The sequence below is a fragment of the Vulpes lagopus genome, chromosome 12 (assembly GCF_018345385.1).
Source record: "Vulpes lagopus strain Blue_001 chromosome 12, ASM1834538v1, whole genome shotgun sequence".
NCBI lineage: Eukaryota > Metazoa > Chordata > Mammalia > Carnivora > Canidae > Vulpes > Vulpes lagopus.
Window position 1 is genome coordinate 15065127 of NC_054835.1, and position 17306 is coordinate 15082432.

At 41.2% G+C, this 17306-nt stretch overlaps 1 protein-coding gene and 1 pseudogene across 2 annotated transcripts in view; both read left to right on the plus strand.

Annotated features, from left to right (window-relative positions):
• SMG6 (SMG6 nonsense mediated mRNA decay factor) overlaps nt 1-17306 on the plus strand; it is a 244824-nt gene that overhangs the window by 37286 nt on the left and 190232 nt on the right. The window lies entirely within an intron of this gene.
• LOC121472972 lies at nt 2129-2674 on the plus strand (annotated as a pseudogene).

Sequence of the window (17306 nt, forward strand, 5' to 3'; positions counted from 1 at the left end):
ACCTCCATCTTCTCCTCACCCCCACTGGCCCATGAACACTGTAGTTTGGAACACAGTTTTAAAAGGCCTGCTTTCTTTTTTTTTAGGATTTATTTGTTTATTCATAAGAGACATAGAGAGAGGCAAAGACATATGCAGAGAGAGAAGCAGGCCAATTTTTTTTAAAAGATTTTATTTATTCATGAGAGACACAGAGAGAGAGAAAGAGAGAGAGAGAGAGAGAGAGAGAGAGGCAGAGACACAGGGAGAGGGAGAAGCAGTCTCCCTGCAGGGAGCCTGATGTGGGACTCGATTCTAGATCCTGGGATCACACCCTGAGCCGGAGGCATATGCTCAACCGGTGAGCCACCCAGGTGTCCCGAAGGCCTGCTTTCTTAAACAAGATGACTCACCTTGTATTGGAGTGAGTTATAGGTCCCGTTATGGCATTGTGAACCTTTAGGCTGGTGCTTCCAGAAGCAGTGCCATTAGGTACAGTTCAGAAAAGCTTTTGGCCTTATTTTCTCTGAATGACATAAGGATTGATTTAATCTATAGTGAGAGAAGAATTGAGTCTCTGTGCTAATAGGTAAATGTTTCTTCTGTGGTAACTTGGTTACTTCATTGCCCCATAATTACTAAAGCAGAGAAAGTTAGCTTAATTTTTTGGCCTCATAAGTATAAAGATATCATATCTATAGAGTGGGTACCATACAGTTTTGCAGAGTTGCTATGGGAATTACATGAATATCATGTCCTTTATGTATCCCTTTACTTTTGTTAAGTAGTGCCTTATGTCATTCTCCTCTACCTGGAAGCTGTTTGAAAGTATTCTGTGAACTGAGATTTGGGAACATATGACAGGAGTATATAAAGCCTTTTTCTATAGGAAGAGGCTACAAGTTGGCTCTCCTTTTCTTGGGCTGTAAGAAATAGAACTTGGTGAGATTGTGTCAAAGGTAGAATCAGGACTGGGTTTTTAGATATTGATCATGTGTTCTGTGAAAACAGCCCCTAACAGGCAAGGAAGGACCAGGGTTGCTTGCCTGGATCATTGCTGGACTTTTGGGCTGATGTCTTTGTCTCTTTGTGGTTGGCAGTGAGTGGAAGTTTCTCAAAGTACTTTGGCCCTACCTACAAACCCTTAACGCCCCATATGACCTCGGTCACCAAACCACTTCAGGGCTTTATTTTTATCCTAGCCGTTTCGTTTCAAGATGTGAGGTTGGTTTCAGCAGAGCAAAGTTCTCTGGGGGAAGAAACAGAGTGCCAGGGTGCAGTTGAGGCTGGTTAAACACCAAAACCACACTCTTCATCTTTCTGGGCTTGAGACGTGACATAAGCCATGCTGCAAACACCAGCTTCCACATTGTGAAGAAACCTTGTCAGATACTAACTTCATTTATTTTTTGTGTTTGTTTTGTTTGTGTTTTTAGATAAGTAAAATGTGAGGGGAAAGAAGTATACCTGCCCATTCTGCTCTAGCCAGAAATCTAATTCTAAGAATGGACACTTTGTTAAAATCCAGTATTTCCGAGTTTAAGGTTTTTCATCTTCCCCAACAGTGTTGGTGAGAACTCTCACAACTCACCAGGTCTCAGGAAACCGGATTACCAACATATCCTGTTCGCGTGCATGTGTGTATTCTGTGTTACCCACAGGCCACTTTCCACCCCACGTGACCTTTAGTTACCATCCGGAAAGTCAGGACCCAGATACCAGTCAGAATTTCCAGACTTTGGTTTGGTTTAGACATTTTAGAAAATGTTAACAGTAGTAATTTTATAGAGACTTTTTGTGTGGCATACATAGTGAATAGGAAGTAACACATCCTGAGAAGAGGGAGAAAGACAGTACCAATACTCTTCGAGAAACATGTTTGAAAAAGAATATTTAGGAGAAGACTTTCAACCAAAATGCATAGAGGAGGAGGAGAGGACAGGAGAGAATTATTTAATTACTTAGAAGTAAATAATGCCCCAGTTTTTAGGTTATAAGTCTAAATTCTGAAGCTCTTAGTACATTCATTAAAATTGTAGTGCACTGTTAAAGTTGTTTATAACACACTTCATCACATTTTATTTTAATTGGCATCTCTCAGTGTGAACAGACTGTAATGAGGGATAGACAGGGGTTTAGAACAGGGATAGACAAAAGATTGCCAGTGGCCTGCAAGCTAGGAGTGGTTTATAACATACTTATATAAGGCCTTGTTTAAAAAGAAGAATATGGGAAGTGAAATAGGTGCCGCTGTTGCTGCTGGTGTTGAATTCAGAACCGTAGTGGGACATGGGGCTGGAGGACGAGCAAAAGATGCTGACCGGGTCCGGAGATCCCAAGGAGGAGGAGAAGGAGGAGGAGGAGGAGGAGGAGGAATTAGTGGATCCCCTAACAACAGTGAGAGAGCAATCCGAGCAGTTGGAGAAATGTGTAAAGGCTCAGGAGCGGCTAGAGCTCTGTGACTAGCGTGTATCCTCCAGGTCACAGACAGAGGAGGATTGCACTGAGGAGCTCTTTGACTTCCTGCATGCAAGGGACCACTGTGTGGCCCACAAACACAGCTTGAAATAAATGTGCATACTTCATCCCAGCATTCTTCACCCGGGCATCAGGATATTTCATGGTTTTGACCATGCCATTTGTTTCGTATCTAACTGTACGTTCATGTGGACCTCATGGATTTTGGCTTAGGCAATAGCTTCTAAGTAATTAGCAGTGATTCCTCTTAATAAAGTCCAGTGATCTGAAAAAAAAAAAAGAAGAAGAAGAATATGTGCCAGAGATAAATGTGGCCCACAAGGTCTAAACTATTTACTGTCTGACCCTTTACAGAAAAAGTTTGCTGACCACTGCTCTAGAATGGGAAGGGTGAAGGCAGTTCCTTCATTTAGGACATTGATTGTTACTAAGGGTGTTTTTGCCTTTGGGGAGGAGGGCAGTTCCTCACTTTCTGAGACTGTCGCTGCAGGATGTTTAGCATTCCTGGCCCTGCCCACTAGATACCATTAGTGACACCCACACATTTCTAAGCACTCCCTGGAAGGAGTGCTACCATTCTGGTTGAGAATCACTGATACCAGAGCTTGATGAGATCAAAAACACCCTTGTTAAGGTTTCCTCTCTCATTTCCTCTTAGAGAGACAGGTTTGGGATTTGGCTCTTTGAGGCATAGGATTGACCATAGTGAGAGAGAATGTAACTAGTGGAATAGGGAGAGTTCTCAGTAGGGTAGAATGAAAAGGTTTTAAGGAGGCCATTTTTTTAAAAAAGATTTTATTTATTTATTCATGAGAGACAGAGAGAGAGAGAGAGAGAGAGAGAGAGAGGCAGAGACACAGGGAGAGGGAGAAGCAGGCTCCATGCAGGGAGCCCGACGTGGGACTCAATCCCGGGTCTCCAGGATCACAACCTGGGCTGAAGGCGGCGCCAAACCGCTGAGCCACCCGGGCTGCCCTAAGGAGGCCATTTAATGAATATGTTGCATATATGCCCTTAAAGAATTGTTCAGATTGATGTATAATTTACGAAAGTTTTGTTTGATGTTGCACATGCTTTGTAAAGCCCGTTCCCTTCTTTCTTTTCTTTTTTTTTAAAGCCTGTTTCTTTCTATATGAGAGGAAGAGTGGCCATCTTTGGCCTTAATGTCCAGATGATTTTGAGATCTGTGGGAAATCTATATGGTATATTTGAGAGACTTGTTCAAAGCCAACGTAAGGACATAGTTTTGGCATCTTGTGAATAACCTGATATCCAGATTTAAGCCAGAACTCTGGGGTTGGAGAATTTTCCAGCCTGGGAGAGTTGACTGAGAAAAGTCCTCCTTTGGCTCCTTACCAAGTTAGACAAGGGAGCAATCAGCTGCTGAGTTCTAGCCAACTGGAATGTATGTGAGGGTGTATATAAATCGTCCCCCTTAGGATCCAGTTCCCAGTTTGTGAAGAGCCTTCCAAATAAGAATGAGACCCTTACATAGGATCCTTGTCACTCTGCAGCTGCTTTAGGAAGGAATAGAGTAGTGATTTGGTGTTACTGTGGGAGCAGCTCATTTTATATAGTAACATACTGCCTGTTGTGTAGGACAAGAGATTGTACTGAACTTTTCGTTTTTCCCCTGTTGCCTTTCTCACTAATTGCCTATATCGTTTTTTGTTTCTGACCATACTCTTGGGGAGGTGTATCTGCAGTTGTATCATTCTGTAATCCCTCTCTACTCTTAAAGGTTCCAGAATTTCATCTGTCTACTGTGTTTTCGCTGTCTTGTATGTAATGGTTGGGCTAAGATAGAGAATATGAAAAGGTTGTTTTCTTGGCTGACGATCTTTTCCCAGTCGGCAGACTATTTGTTGGGCTTCAGGGGGAAACTCCAGGATTTTCCCTCTCTTGGAAGCCTTTCGCTTTACTCATAAATATTTAATATTGAAGTATTGCTCAATTTTATATTTTCCAAGTATTACTGTATAGACATTAGACCAAAAGGAACTTAAAATACTGTGGAGACTCTTTGATACTTGAGTCTCTAGAAAATGTATTTACCATACATTTTTATTTTTGAGAGTTTCACTAATTATTCAGATTGTCTTCCATCTGTCCACTGATCTAGAACTTAATTGAATATCTGTTATGGAAATTACTAGGCATTTCCTGCTATTGTTCTCTCCATGCCATTCATGCCTAGAACCATCAGAGAACTGTGTACTTCGATGTAATATATTGGTCCCTAATAGTATTGCTTTGACCAAATTATACTTTGGTGTAAGGTCATCAGCTTACATTAAGATAGGTAATAGTAAAGAGGTGTACGGAATCATTGCTATTTGTGTCACATGGCATCTTCTTTCTAGAAACCCATGGGAGAAATTTCTGCTTTTAGTATCAAGAGATAGTCATGCTGTGTGCATTTTTTAAATTCAACTTCATGCACATTTATGAATTTGTTTTTAAGAATAATTCTGTCGGGATCCCTGGGTGGCGCAGTGGTTTGGCGCCTGCCTTTGGCCCAGGGCGCGATCCTGGAGACCCGGGATCGAATCCCACATCAGGCTCCCGGTGCATGGAGCCTGCTTCTCCCTCCGCCTGTGTCTCTGCCTCTCTCTCTCTCTCTCTGTGACTATCATAAATAAATAAAAAAAAATTAAAAAAAAAAAAAAGAATAATTCTGTCTTAATTGTCCCAGATGTTAGCATCAAACTTGTAACTTCCTTTAATAAATGTGAAGGACTTTCTGGCATGCATTTTGTGTCTTGTCCTTACTAATAGTGACTTCTGATCTTTTTCTCTTTTGTTCCTCTTTCTCAGTTTCAATTTATTTTATGTTGCAGTATGGTATATACCTTTGTACATTGCCTTAAATAACAGTTCTATATGGACTTTTTCTCTTGCTTATTCAGTTGTGTAAAACCTCTTTCTCAGGTAAGCTAGTCCTCTTCTGAGGGGATCAAGGTTTTCCTGTCCCCTTTATATGTTAATCGTTATCCTAGGCAGTGCATGCAGAAAGGTAAGTGATACTGATCTTTCCCTCAAAATACAGTCTAGTAGGAAAAATAGATAGTAAATAAATACTTGAAAAAGGTGTTAAAAAGGCGATAATAGAAATATGTACACTGTACAGGGATAATACAGAGGAGAAAGACATTAACTCATGAACAGGGAAAGCTACCTAGAAAGATGATCTGGCCTTACTTTTGAAGGATGAAAGAAGTTCTTTAGGTATATAGGAGTAGCCAGCTTTTCTGGCAGAAGGAACAAATAGGTAAAAATATGGTGTGGTTAGAAACTACAAGTGGTTGCTCCTGGGATTCCTAGCCAAGAGTCTGTAATTAGAGTATCTTAGGCCATGTTATAGACATCCAAATTGATGCTATTTAATCAGTCAGCTGTAGCTGAAGATTCATCACAAAGTAGATACTTTGGGCTTTTGATTTGGCTCAAGCTTAGAAGTGGATCCTTCAAATAGTTCTCTGCTTTATTTTATGCATTAGCAAAAGTTGAGTCATCCTAAAGTCATGCCTTCCATCATTCTGGGAAGCTTTCTGAGCCAAGGCCATTTTGGCTTAGGAAGAAGTTATGTTTTGTGTTGTAACCATTGGCAATAAGTCCTATTCTTGCCCTGCTCACGCACAGTAGGACTGCAGGTACTGAAGCACATGGGAAGGAGGAGCTGGGATAATACCCTCTGTGGATTTATGCTTTTTTGGGGTGTTTCTTGGTAAGGATCCTAAAACTTTACTCTGTCTAATGAGATTCTGAGCTGACTTGTGCTACAAATCTCTGAGATACTAGGTCCTAATTTGTAAAGCAAACTATGTGTAAGTCAGTTGACATTCTCTCTGAGGAATTTTTTTTGGCAGATTTTCCTTTAAACTTCTGGACAGGTCTGTAAAACAGTATGGCTTTTTAAAATACTTCAAAGTGACACATATCAAAAGGTTGAATAAGGCACTAATAGATACCCTCAGTGTTTTCAATAAACTGTCCCTGTGGCTAATGGAGACTAGGACTTCTATCTTCTGGAATACATTCTTAAATTGTTTTTTTATTTCTGTGAACACATTTTTTAATTTCTTTATTTATGCATCTGTAAAATAGGACTCTGGTCTGCACTATCAATAGATCTGGTATTTGACACCAGTGTAGCTTTTTGCACATAGGTGGAGCCCCAAACTTTTAGCATAGTCACCTTCATTTCTATCCCTTCAGAGTTAGAATCTTGGTGTGGGGGTTAGGGGTTACTGGCCATGGAAAAAGGATTTTTGTGGAATAGCAGAAAAGATTGTGGTAATTAAAAAAAAATTTTTTTTTTTAGAGATTTTGTTTATTTATTCATGAGAGACACAGAGAGAGAGAGAGAGAGAAGCAGAGACACAGGCAGAGGGAGAAGAGGCTCCATGCAGGGAGCCCAATGCGGGACTTGAATCTGGATCTCCAGGATCACTCCCTGAGCCAAAGGCAGATGCTCAACCATTGAGCCACCCAGGCGTCACCCCAGAAAAACTCTTAATACAAAGTAAAATACATACGGAAAAGTGTATATATCAAAGCCATTTGTTTTTTTATTTTTTATTTTTTATTTTTTTATTTTTTTTATCAAAGCCATTTGAATAGTGATGGGGACAGAGCATTGTAAGTTAGGAAGAAGTTGATGCTCATATTTTCCCTGGTTAATATGTTCTGCTATGCTAAGATTGATTTTTTTCATTGGTGAGAGAAGGAAAGGAGACTTGGGCCAAAGGTAAGAGATTTAAAGGTGTTTGCCCCGTCATTAGAACAAGATATTTTGGGTCTGGAAACAAGCACAGAAAAGACACAACTGACATAAGCTAGATAGAAGCAGGCCTTGCCTTCGGTCATGGAGAGACTGAGTTTCTCACCAAAAGTGCTGTGGTTTTTGGCCTTAATGCTGAACAATCTGGCTGTGGGGGACTAGGGATAGAGTGTGCATCTTAGCCCACTTGCTTCTGGAGACACTTGGAGCCAGCTGGGATGCAGAATCTCAGAAGTTCCTCTTCTTGTTTATAGTTTTGTCTCTGGGGTTCAGGTAAAATGCCAGGCTGTACCAGGTCATGTTGTCTGTGTGTAACCTAGTTTTGGTCTAACAGTTTTCTTCTCTTTTTGCTGCTCGCTGGTAGAGGTGTCTCTGTTGATAAAGAACAGATACAGAAGTTTGCATCCAAACCTGAATAACCATTTTTAACTTGAAACACTTTTCCTAGGAGTTGATGCACCAGAATCCTTCCCTTATTTGGTGCCCTGCTTAAATCTGAAGCTTGCATGAGGTTGCCAGAGCTCTGTGTATGCTGATTATTTGCTTTTTGGTACCCACAGCAGAGTGGTTTGTGAAACCTTCTTTGTGACCACATCTTTCTTAACCTGAAGCTTTGTTCTCCTTTGAGTTCTTAGATTAGTTCTTGCTCCTCCCTTTCCTGAGAGATTCAGGGGTTTTCCTGTATTGTGGTAGGTGGGTAGGCAGGAGGGTATGTTTTCAGATATTTTTTCTGGATTATGCACAGTCCCTTGATGGTGTGTGAATGTACATTCTTTGACTTTTGAAGAACTATTTCTCTACTAACCAGGTAGTTTGTGGACCATCTAGAAAAAATATTAGGGTTTTCATTTTAATAGTTCTATTACTGCTGTTTCACTGGTATGGAAAGCAAGCTTTTTTTATTCAGTTTTCTCACTTTTCTCTTTTTTGGCTGACATTATGCTACGGTGCATTTGGGGTTTTTTTTTGTTGTTGTTGTTTTAAGATCTTATTTATTTGAGAGAGAGAAAGAGAGTGTGTGTGCATGAGAGAGCTTGAGCAGGAGGGAGGGGCTAAGGGAGAGGGAAAAGCAGACTCCCTGGCTGAGTAGGGAGCCTGATATAGAACTTGATCCAGGATTCTGGGATCATGACCTGAGCCAAAGGCAGATGCTAAACTGACTGAGCTACTCAGGCACCCCTAGGCTGTATCTATTAAAGTGCTTCCACTGACTTGCAAGATGTGATGTGGGCTGGAAGTATCTACTTTCCTTAATTTGTAAGACTTCTTAGTTGGTTTGAGCTAGTGGTCTCTTAGTGAATGATAGCTGGAGCCATTGGTGGGTTTTTGCTTGGGGTTACTTTAGCTTTTGGCCTTTATAAACATCTTTGGTGGCTGTCTTAGGTCTGCCAAAAAGATTGCCTTCTTTAATGGTGAAAGATTAAGAGCTCAGACTCTGGAGTCAGACTGCCTGGGTTAACCTTGGGCAAGTCACTTAACCTGTCTGTTGCTCTATTTCCTCATCTGTAATATAGAAATTATAGTATTACTGAACTCGTGAGATTGTTGTAAGGTTAAATGAGTTAATAGACAAGATGCTTAGAATAGTGCCTTATGCATAGCAGGTGCTGTATAAGTTTGGACTATTATTATTAAGGTGCTTGGGTGCGTCACACTTGTTCAGCTAGAAAAACTTGAATTCTTATTATCTGAATTATGTTTAGTAGCCTGGGGTACTTTTAACTCCTAAAGCCAGTTCTGTAAATTCAGCTTGTCCTCAGTTGGGGGTTGCCTCCAAGCTTCTGAAAGGTATAGTCCAGTAAGGTGTTAGATCACACTCCCCTTGGTCTGTGGATTATAAACTGGGTAGAAGAGTAGGATACTGCATAGGTTCTCCAATTCTTCATTCTCATTGGCTGAGCCTTATTTGTGCTGCTTTTTTTTTTTTATAAAGATTTTATTTATTTATTTTTTTTTTTTTAAAATTTATGATAGTCACAGAGAGAGAGAGAGAGAGGCAGAGAAGCAGGCTCCATGCACCGGGAGCCCGACGTGGGATTCGATCCCGGATCTCCAGGATCGCGCCCTGGGCCAAAGGCAGGCGCCAAACCGCTGCACCACCCAGGGATCCCTGCTTTTTTTTTTTTTTTTTTTAAGATTTTATTTATTTATTCACGACAGACACAGAGACAGACACAGGCAGAGGAAGAAGCAGGCCCCACGCAGGGAGCCTGACATGGAACTCGATCCCGGGTCTCCAGGATCACACCCCGGGCTGAAGGCAGCGCTAAACCGCTGGGCCACGGGGGCTGCCCTAAGGTTTTATTTTTAAGTAATTTCTGTACCCATCCAACATGGGCCTTGAACCTCCCCAACTGAGCCAGCTCAGCGCCCTGGCCTTTTCTTTTATTTTGAATTTAACTGTGGTCTCTTTTTGTCCAGTCTCTTGGGCTGGAATGTAGGAGATGGAATTGCTATTACTCAGGATCAGAATCCTTAATTCCTGATAGAACTCTGTTTTTCTTTGAATACCTTTGTCTGGGTTTTGTCAAATTATCCTCCAAAAAGAACTAGATTTAAATTCTCATAAATAGTCATGAGTATGTTACTTCCCTGCAGCATTAATATTAGTACTGCACTGTTTTTCTGGAGAGTTTAGTGTGTAGCACCTGGATAGTCTATTTAATCACCATCAAATCTGTGTTTTATATGTTCTTCAGTCACTTATTGAATCATGTACTTAAGTACCAGCCACCATGCTAGGCCATTTAAAATCATTGAAAGGAAATAAGAATATCTGAATTATCTCTAAAAATGAAATCAGTGGGGATCCCTGGAGACCCGGGATCGAATCCCACGTTGGGCTCCCGGTGCATGGAGCCTGCTTCTCCCTCTGCCTATGTCTCTGCCTCTCTCTCTCTCTCTGTGACTATCATAAATAAATAAAAATTTAAAAAAAATGAAATCTGTTTCATTTGGTTTGGGACTTTTTCTAAAGACTCATACTTGGTTTGATGCCACTGCTGGTCTCTGTAGGTGGAGTTATTTAGAACTAGAACCTCTGGGAGTTAGGGACAGGAATCTGTCTGAGTATGGAATAACCATTTCCTTTATCTTCTCTCTCTTTTCTGTCTTCATTGCCATTGGGTGATTACAGTAGCTTTAAAAAAAAATTATTTGAGGGAGCAAGCATGAGTGGAGGGTAGTGGCAGAGGGAGAGGGAGAAGCAGACTCCCTGCTGAGCAGGGAACAGAAATATCGGGCTTGATCCCAGGAACCCAAGATCATATCCTGAGCTGAGGTCAGAGGTCTAACCAATTGAGCCATACAGGCGCCCCTTAGAGTAGCTGCTGCTTCTTTTTTTTTTTTTTTAAGATTGATTGATTGATTTATTTATTTATTTATTTATTTATTTATTTATTGTAGACATAGAGAGAGACAGACAGAGACACAGGAGGAGGGAGAAGCAGGCTCCATGCCGGGAGCCTGATGTGGGACTCGATCCCAGGTTTCCAGGATCACACCCTGGGCCAAAGGCAGGCGCTAAACCACTGAGCCACCCGGGGATCCCTAGAGTAGCTTCTTAACTGGTCTCCTAGACTCCACACATTTGACCCCTGGCCTGTTCCCCCCAGCCCTGCCAAATTTTTTTTTTAAGATTTTATTTATTTATTTATGAGAGACATAGAGGGAGAAGCAGGCTCCCTATGGGGAGCCTGATGCGGGACTCTATCTCCAGATGCCAGGGATCACGCCCTGAGCCGAAGGCAGACGCTCAACTGCTGAGCCATCCAGGTGTTCCTACCCCACCAGAATTTCTAAATAGTAGCCAGCATGTCTTTCCAAAAATGGAGATTTGCTCATGTCACTTCCCTGTTCAATACTTTGCAGTAGTTTAAGATCAGACTCTTTACTAAGGAGTACAACTTGTACATCTTGGCTCAACCTATTTCTCCAACCTCCCTCTTACAGAATCACTTACCTGCTCATGCCAGTCTACCACATACCACCCTTGGGACCACCACACATGCTGTTCCATTTACTTATGACACATAGGCAAGACTCCCTCCCTACCTGCTCCCAAACCAACTATTTACTCAGCATTCAGGTTTCAACTCAAAGATCTCTTCCTCTGCTATCTCTGATGCCCCTGCTATGGAAATATAGAGCATCCTTTATGTCCCTAATTATGGTACTTTATTAATGTCACCCACAGAGCGGGGATCATCTCTGCCTCTGTTCTTGGTTTGTGTAGTGTCATGTACATAGAAGGTGCCAGTTAGTTTTTGTTGGATGAATAAATGATCTTAGTACCCTCACACTCTGTCAACCCATTCATTTGTAAGATGGGCTGAGCTTGTGTATGTGCCTTTGGAGAACTATTTTTCTGGTTGCCCACCTGATTACTGAGTGGGAGCTTCAGCCATTTCCTCTTGTCTCTCACTTTGTGCAGTGCAGGCACAGGGTGTCCCAGCTCACCTACTTTTCGGGTGGATGGGCATGAGAGTTCCCAGGCACTGAGAGAGATGAATCAGAAAGAAGAGTCATTCAGAAAGTAGCCCAGTCAGAGCAACAGTGCTGCCCTTTGGCTGAACTTTCTCTCTTTCTCTGTATACCTTTAGATAACAGGCTGGTGGCACTTTTGAGCTGGTTGTTACGGATTGTCAGACCATAGCACAGGGATTCATAAACCTTAATCTGGCACTTTCCCTCGATTATGGATGTTTTGGGAAGTGTCCAGGGGCCCTCTGGCCTAAGTAAAAACTTTATTGGCTTTAGATATGTTCTCTTTCCACTTGGCTACTTAGCCCCATAGTGGCATCGAAGGTAGAAACCTGGAGGGCCCCATTTGTGTTTCTTTGTTGCCTTTGGGGCATTTGAGTTCAAAAGCTTTGAGAACACTCTTGGCATTTGGTGAGTTTTTTGCTATCATAGAATAGGATGGTGCTTATTCAAAAGCTGGCAGGAAAGGTTAGATTTAGTTAGAATCATACATTTGTGGGCTTTTTAGAATTGGAAGGAACACTGACTGTAGACTGGTGATTCCCTCCTCCTCACTACCCTTCTTCACTTGTCAGCCCATGAGAATCATTGCTGTTTCCAATACATGTATGTGGTAACCCTCAAGTATTGTGCAGATAGAAAAATATTTTGAGACCCTAGAGTTATATAAATCTAGGCAAGGGATCAGCAGACTTTTTCTGTAAAGGGCCAGATAGTATATGTTTTACTATTTGGGGGCTATATCCTCTACTGAAATTATTCACCTTGCCATTGTAGGGGTAGCCACAGGCAAGATGTAAACAAGCGAGTGTGGCTGTGTTTCAATAGAACTTTACGGATGCTGAAGTGCAGATTAGTCACAAACTCAGGGTTCCTTCTTTCCTTTTTTTTTTTTTTTTTTTTGAAAGGGAAACTTTATTGAGGCCCTAGGGCTTTGGGGCTCGGCAGGAGTCCTCCCTGGGGGCAAAGGAAGAGCTGGTGGAAGGGCCTTATTTGACCTTCTTGGGACGCAGGTTGTTGGTGTGGCCACACTTCTTGTGGCAGGTGAGCATAACACTCATGGTAGATTGTTTTATAGCAGTTCTATATCTGGGCCAGCTAGTGGAGGGATGGCTCAGTGATACAGCCTCACAGGCGAAGCACCAAGTGCAGGGGGGACTTTCTAGATATTGTGGTCTGAGAGTGTGGCCATCGTCCAGCTGTTTGCCCGCAAAAAATGAGATGCTGGTTGGGCAAGATGCCCTCCTTGTTTTGGGTTTTCGCTTGGATTTTTGTTATTTTCAATGGTGTCACTGGGCCCGACCTCGAGGGTGATGGTCTTTCCCATTAGGGTCTTCACAAAGGTGTGCATGTCTGTGTCTGCTGTAAGACTGGTGCCACCAAACCGTTTCATCACCTCATTGAAGAGAAAGAGTGGGGTTCCTTCTTTTCCTTATATATAGTGCCAATTTCCCTCCTGAGAGCCAGCTGGGCACTCTAAGTTCTGCTGTCTCTCTGCTTGTTGGCTGGGTTTTCTGGAGCTGACTGCTGATTTGACATTTAGCCTAATTTCCCTCCAGTCTCCCTGCTTTAAAGAGAGATAATAAAGTAATAGCAAGTAAATTGCTTTAACGTAAGTAAGACTTTGTTGAGGCAGCACTAAGCTGCAGTGTGAGGATGAGAGCCATTATTTCAAGGGGTATGGAAGAGGTGGTTTTAAGAGACATATTTTACACTTGAATTCACATGGCTCAGATCCAGCTGTCTAAGTAGGACATCTCTACATGGAATTTGTGCTGAATTAGAACTAATTGAGCTGTCATTTTGCCCAGAATAGTTCAGGGGTGGAGAAACTAAAGGTGACAAGTAATCAGTGTCCCTACTCTACCTCAGCCTTGGTTTGGTCCAGGTAAGAAATGGAAGGATTGATTTTGATTTGCTCTGTCTTCCTGTGAGACATTTAAGTCTTGCTACCTGGCTTACCTATATTTCTTTTTTTATGTGTATCCTGGAAGGAGGAATACTGAAAGTCCTACTGAATAATTAATTAAATTTATTTATTTGAGACAGGGAGCGCTCATGCACAAGCAGCCAGGAGGGGCAGGGGGAGAAGGAGAAGCTGACTCCCCACTGAACAGGGAGCTCAGCGTGGGTTTCAGGACCCCAAGATCACAACCCGAGCCAAAAGCAGATGTTTAAATGAGCCACCCAGACACCCCATGAATAATTTTTACCTTTACTAAATGAGTATTGCATTACTGACTTACTGATAGACTTCCACATTTATGTGCCAGGCCCCCTTTCCTCACTTTGTCTTCTCCTTAGATCTTACCTTCAAAGACTTTCCTGATTGAGGGATAGTAACAATAAGGGAAACATAATGTCTCCTGATACCTTCATAGCCAATGGGCCTTGTCTTAGGATTTGGAGCATAAATGGGAAGTTGGCAAGTTGGCATATTATTTATCTTTTGTTTTTGGACAAGTTCCTTGGCACTGCTGATCCTGTCTTGTTGGTTTGTTCTTGATTGTGCCTGGGATAGGAGGAGCACAGGGATGAAAGTGTACAGCATCACCTCTGTGCTCACATTTTCCTGTACCCTATGATCTGAGTGCTTTATGGAGATGGTAGATGGGCTTTGGTTGCATGCTCTGAAAGTCCTGGACATTTACTAACAGGTACCATTGAAATTTGGGTTTCCACCTGTGTCAGCTCCTATCTAAGAGAATAGATCCCCCTTTTTAAAACATAACAAAGTTATGGGTTTTTTTGTTGTTGTTTGTTTTTTTTAATATTTGGCATATCTGTAGAGGTGCTCCACATGGATAAATTAACAGAATGATAATTTATGCTCCCCACAACACTGTAAAAATGCACACTGGCATTTCTTTTAGTACTGAGTACTCTTACTATCTTTAAAATGATTCACTTCTCAGAAATTCAATTTTCCACACAGGTATTCAGAAGGAGGAGCAGCTGTTTAGGAATTGAAATTGGGCATATTTTGGAATTTTTACCTCCTGTGTTGTATTGCTGCCTCTAAGCAGCTTCTTCTTTGCTCCATAGTTCACAAAGTACTTAGGCAGTTCTGGCTGACAGTTACCAGGGCTTACATAAAATATTTACTCCTCAGAATGCTTTACTTTGTATTATTCTGTTTTATTCTTTTTAAGCTCTTGAGTTAGATGGCTGTGGAGATTCTAACTTTATAGTTGAGTAACAACCCATACCATTTCACTCATAATTCCATAGTTAATGGCAGGACAGACTTTATTGTGAGGATCCAGAGACCTACCCATCTAGCTATTGCCATTAGTGTCTTTTTGGGTCATTGCTTTAGATGGTTTATGAAAGACTCAAGAGTCCATTGTGAATTGATTTTGGACTTGAACTGAAGAGCCAAGAGCCTTAATAACTCTCATATTGGCTGTCAGGGTATACCCAAGAAGCATTTTTAGTTTTTGGTGAACAGTATGTAAATATGTGAGGAAGATCTGGAGGCAGATAGTCTCACCATTCAAAGAGTAACATTTCTTTCTGTACCCTAGTGAGACCATTGTATTGTTAAGAACCAAAAGTTGCCAAAATGGAAGCTGTTACCGGGTGATGTGTTAGAGAGGGAGGAAGCTTAGACTAAAACTTTCCTACTATGGACTTGGTATCAGTTGTTTTCCAAAAATTTTCCTGGAGTACTAGCTGACTTCATATTCTTACATGCAGTGTTGCTTAGGCCCATTTGATCAATGTAAAATAAATCTATTTCTTCAATAGAATAGGCCTTACCTCTCTCTATTGTGTATCTGCATTTTTAACTTTTTTCTGACTTGAAGTATTGTTGATGACTTTAAAGAGAAACTATGTTTAGAGTGACAGATACTTTCAGACTAAAAATAAAACAGTGATTCTTATTAACCAAGGTCAGGGAGAATGTGTGTACAGTTTGAAAAAGTTCCTTAAGATTTCCTTCACTTTCACTAGTTGAAAAACAATGCATTGAAATCCACTTTCTGCTAAATACAGTTGAAATATAATAATGGCAAATATAAACTGAGGTAGTTAAGTGGAATTCATTTACTGCCCTAAGTGAAGGGTATTTGGGAAATATGGATAGAACTACAGTATTTTTTTTTTTAAGACTTTGTTTATTTAGAGAGAGCTTGAGCTGGGAGGAGGCACAGGGGGAGAGGGAGAGAAAGAATCTCCAGCAGACTCCATGCTGAGCATAGAGCCTGATGCAGGGCTTGATTCCACAATCTTGAGATCATGGCCTGAGCCAAAATCAAGAGTGGAAGCCCACCCCGCTGAGCCACCCAAGCTCCCTGATAGAACCACAGTATTAAGAAAGCTTCTCAGTGCTCTTAATTTTAACCCAAGAGATATTGTGGGTTGTACAGTATTAGTTTCCTACCTCATGGGAAAACTTAAAAGTAAAACTGAAGTGCTTTTTAGTTACTCTTACTCCCTCATTATCCCTTCCTTTATGTATAGTCTCATCAGTTCTCTTCCTGAGATACTTGTAGTACAGGGGAAGAAAAACTTTTTTTGAAATTGGAAAACCTAGGTTCCAGTTCTAATTCTTCCATTTGCTGGTTTAAATTGCTTAAATTTCTGAGCTGCCTTGGGGCTTGGAGAATGGTAATTAGCTTGGATGAGGGGAGTTAGTATCGTTCTGTGCCTACCAGAGTACCCTATATGTGTAAGTATAACCAGCATTCCTCCTGGTTATTCTCAGCTGTGAGAAAGGGATAATTGAGCAAAAATAGGAATAGAGAGAGAAGTTAATACATTTTTACCTTTTTATTTTATTTTACATTTTTATCTTGGAAAAATTTTATATCTATAGAAAAGTTGTAATAATCCAAGGAATTCTGCATATCCTTTACCCAGATTCTTCAGTTGTTAACATTTTACCACTTGCTTTGTCATTCATTGGGAGAGAGAATGTTCAGCTAAGAGCTGAGTGTTTATAGCATGTCAGGCATGTTTTTACTTGCCTTATGTCATACACTAATCCATTAACATATAGGTGCTGTTATTTCTGTTGTGTAGAAAGAAAAACTTAGGGAGGTTAGATCAGTTGCCTGATATTCTACAGCAGGTAAATGGCAGGGGTTTGATAAAGTCCATGTTTTTGCCACCTTCCTTTACTAGTGGAGCTAGAAACTTGCATTCTAGCCCAGGTTTTGCCACTAACAGTGATATGGTCATTGGCAGTTTATTTCACAGCGGTTCCTTTGTTTTCCAGCAGTTTCCCTTCTTTTCATGGAACCCAGTGTCCCTGGTCAAGAGTCACCTCACTGTAGAGACAGGTTACCATCAATGAAGTACCTTAAGGTTTTTTGCTATGTGAATCAATGCTCGATCTATTATTGCTGATTAAATATAATTTAAGCAAAAAAAGGAGACTAAAGCTTGTATAGAGTTTGCTGTTGAAGTTATGGTGAGGTGTGAATACACTTCTTTACCCACACCTAGTTTCCATATGAAATACATAGAGCTGCCATGATTTAATTGGTGTTCTCTTTTGCAAGAGGGTAAACCAGAAGAGTTTGTCCTGTTGGGCAAAGTATCCAGGGTTTCTGGACTATTCCTTGCTCTGAGCACT